Here is a 4104-nt window from a genome sequence, read left to right on the forward strand (position 1 = left end):
CTCTATAGACATATAGGGTCTCAATATAATTGGTGTCTATTCAGCTTTTATCTCATTTATGGATGTCTGGTAGTAGGATATTTGTACAACGAAAGTTGGCATTTACTAGTTTCGTGTTATCTGATTAGTGTCATCACCATTGCATGCTAAGGTTAAGAACAAAAAAGGCTATTGAATGAAGTAGTAATGAAGTTAGAATCTCATGTTGTGTCATATAGTTAATCACTCCTTTTAATCTCTTAGTTAATGTTCTTTAGTATAATCTCTTAGTTAATCGTAGTTATAAACAACCTCAAATTGTTATTCATTTTAGAATTGAATAATAACCATACCATTGTTGCATAAGTGCATTGATTGAAATTAACCCAACCAGTCTCTGTGGGAAGGAACTAGAAATAATTTTATATTACTTGCGATCGTGTATACTTGCGTGAATATTAGCGCATGTTTTCGTCCTAACAAGTTTTTGGCACCGCTACCGGGGACTCGGGGTTAATTTTTAGTTTATGTGTTTGTCATCAGTGGTCGTTAAAGTTCATTGACTAGGACATTGTTACTTACTTATTTCCTTGTCGTGTTTCAGGTACTCTAGCGAGCGTGTATGCATACGCATTCTCGGTCTCGTAAGAGAACACTGGATAAAGCTACGGAAGAAGTTGTAGTAGCTAAGGAAGTTTTCAAAGAAGTTCTTGTCGAGGAGAAAGTTGAAGAAGAAGCTCTTATTGTAATGGGAGAACCAGAAGTGAATACGAAGGCTTTGATGGATTATTCTCAACCGAATATTAATGATATTCACTCTAGCATTGTCCGACTAGCCATCTCGGCTAACACCTTTGAGATCAAGTCGAGCACGATTCAGATGATACAAAACTCAGTTCCGTTTAGGGGTTCTCCGACAGAAGACCCCAACATGCACATCAGAGATTTCAACGAGATCTGCGACACTTCAAGTTTAATTGAGTTTCTAAAGATGCTATTAAGTTGAGGCTTTTCCCATTCTCTTTGCAGGATAAAGCTAAGTGTTGGTTACATTCTCTACCACCAAGGTCTATCACCAAATGGGAGAATCTTGTTCAAATGTTCCTAACTAAATTCTTTCCTATGGCGAAGAATGTTGCAATCAGAAATGCACTTACTCAATTTGCTCAGCAATCTGGAGAATCTTTATGTGAGGCTTGAGATAACTACAAAGAGATGCTTAGAAAGTGTCCTCACCATGGGATTCCTCACTGGATGATCATTAACTGCTTTTATAATGGATTGGGTGCTACTTCTAGACCCATTCTTGATGCAGAATCAGGAAGAGCCTTGTGGGCTAAAATTTACGATGAAGCTTATGAATTGATTGAACTGATGGCTGCTAATGAATACCAGAATCCTACTTAGACACTACCTCAGGGCAAGGTAGCAGGAATTCTGGAGGTAGACGCGGCTACTGCTATAGTCACTATTGAGTGGCATTTAAGTCATCGTATAACGCTCTGTAAAGCTTTGAATTAGTGTTTTGTACTCTAGTTATTGGTGTTTTTAACATGTTTTTATAGTGTTTGAATTTTAGACATTTAATATAGATTCAGGTGATCTAGCATTATTTTGATGCTAATATGGTGTTAGGATGGTGTCAAGAAGATTGCTCTTGAAAAGACCAACTCAAACCGACAAGAAAAGAAGAATTCAAGATTTTTCTCCAGAGAGTCAGTACGCGCGCGCTGTAGTAGCGTGCGCCCGCGCTGTAGTAGCGTGCGCCCGCGCTGTAGTAGCGTGCGCCCGCACTGTAGTAGCACGCGCCCACGCTGTAGTAGCACGCGCTCGCGCCAGGATTGCAGAAGTACAGCGCGCTCACACTGGTGAAGCGCGCGGCCGCGCCGGGTCAAATTCCTGGAATCCTATTTCTACTCTGATTTTGATCCAGAAGACTTCTAATCTGCATGGGATGCTATATATACATAACTTATGATATTTTTTTATAACGAGACATACCAGAGTATAAGGAGAAGGCATAAGAAGAATGTAGAGCACAAATAAACCAAGGCAAAGAGTATCTAGTTTATTCTTGCGATTCTTTGTTTTAAGTTATAACTTTGGATGGTAGTTTTCTTGCTTGTGAACCTATACTCTTGTGTAATGTACTTGGTTTATTATTTATTCAGTATAAAGACTACGTTTATTATACCATGCTTTCATCGGAACCCACGTTGATGATGAGTCCGATTATGGGCTAATCGTTATCGTGGGATTCTAGCGGATTTATTTATGGATTTCTTGTTAATTTATTTTAATACCTTAGTGTATGGTGATTGTATGATATCCTAGTATTGGTTGTTCTTATTTGTCTTATGATCGTCGCGAACTTATAAGATAGTGTGTTAATTTCTAATGATGCGAAAGTGAATTTAGGGGTTTAGAACTTGTTATGCTAGCATAGGTTCATGTATTTTATATGCATGATTCGTAGGTAATTTTAACCATCTTACTTGGCCTATATAATCATGATAGATAACTTGTGCATTAAATCATTATGTTATTAAATTCTATAGACATATAGGGTCTCCATACAAGTGGTGTCTATTCAGCTTCTATCTCTTTTATGGATGTCTGGGAGTATGGTATTCGTGCAACGAAAGTTGGCATTTACTAATTTCGTGTTATCTGATTAGTGTCATCACCATTGCATGCTAAGGTTAAAGAACAAAGAGGTTATTAAATGAAGTAGTAATGAAGTTGGAATCTCATGATTGTGTCATATAGTATTCAACTCTCTTTAATTCTCTTAGTTAATGTTCTTTAGTATAATTTCTTAGTTAATTGTAGTTAACAACTTCAATTTGTTATTCGTGTTAGCATTGGATAATAACCATACCATTATTGAATAAGTACATTGATTAAAATTAACTTAAATCAGTCCATTTGGGAATATACTAGAATTAATTCTATATTACTTGCGATCACGTATACTTGCGTGAATATTATCGCGTGTTCTAGCCCTAACAAGTTTTTGGCGCCGTTGTCGGGGACTCGTGGTTAATTTTTAGTTTATGTTTTTGTAATCATTGGTCGTTAAAGTTTAGTAACTCGGACATTGTTACTTACTAATTTCCTTATCATGTTTCAGGTATTCTAGCGAGCGTGTATGCATACGCGTTCTCGGTGTTGTAAGAGAACACTAGATCAAGCTGAGGAAGAAGTTGTAGTAGCCAAGGAAGTTTTCAAGGAAGTTCTTGTCGAGGAGAAAATTGAAGAAGAAGCACTTATTGTAATGGGAGAACCAGAAGTGAATCCGAAGGCTTTGATGGATTACTCTCAACCGAAGAGAAATGATATTCAGTCTAACATTGTTCGACCATCCATCTCGGCTAATACCTTTGAGATCAAGTCAAGCACGATTCAGATGATACAGAATTCAGTTCAGTTTAAGGGTTCTCCGACAGAAGACCCCAACATGCACATCAGGGATTTTATCGAGATCTGCGACACTGTCAAGTTCAATAAAGTTTCTGAAGATGCTATTAAGTTGAGGCTTTTCCCATTCTCTCTGTGGGATAAAGCTAAGTGTTGGTTACATTCTCTACCACCAGGGTCTATCACCAAATAGGAGGATCTTTCTCAAATATTCCTACCTAAATTCTTTCCTATGGCGAAGACTGCTGCAATTAGAAATGTACTTACTCAATTTGCTCAGCAATCTGGAGAATCTTTATGTGAGGCTTGGGATCGCTACAAAGAGATGCTTAGAAAGTGTCATCACCATGGGATGCCTGACTGGATGATCATTAACTGCTTTTATAATGGATTGGGTGCTACTTCTAGACCCATGCTTGATGTAGCATTAGGAGGAGCCTTGTGGGCTAAAAGGTATGATGAAGCTTATGAATTGATTGAACTGATGGCTTCTAATGAATACCAGAATCCTACTCAGAGACTATCTCAGGGCAAGGTAGCAGGAATTCTGGAGTTAGATGTAGCTATTACTATAGTTGTTCAGCTTAAAGTTTTAACAATAAAGGTGGATTATTTGGATAATTATGGAGTTAATTAGATCACTAGTGTCTATGAGCTTTATGATGATGCCCATGAGACGGAGCAGTGTGCTATTTCTAGTGAATC

The 4104-nt window shown here is 37.8% G+C and overlaps 2 non-coding genes across 2 annotated transcripts; both read right to left on the reverse strand.

Annotated features, from left to right (window-relative positions):
• Nucleotides 1-1116: 1116 nt before the first annotated feature.
• LOC141669170 (small nucleolar RNA R71) lies at nucleotides 1117-1223 on the reverse strand. The gene has a single exon (XR_012553460.1). It is a non-coding gene; the product is annotated as a small nucleolar RNA R71 (small nucleolar RNA).
• A 2423-nt stretch (nucleotides 1224-3646) lies between these two features.
• On the reverse strand, nucleotides 3647-3753 carry LOC141669212 (small nucleolar RNA R71). The gene has a single exon (XR_012553503.1). It is a non-coding gene; the product is annotated as a small nucleolar RNA R71 (small nucleolar RNA).
• Between the last annotated feature and the right edge of the window lie 351 nt (nucleotides 3754-4104).

This window comes from Apium graveolens, chromosome 6 (assembly GCF_009905375.1).
Source record: "Apium graveolens cultivar Ventura chromosome 6, ASM990537v1, whole genome shotgun sequence".
In the NCBI taxonomy this organism is placed as follows: Eukaryota; Viridiplantae; Streptophyta; class Magnoliopsida; order Apiales; family Apiaceae; genus Apium; species Apium graveolens.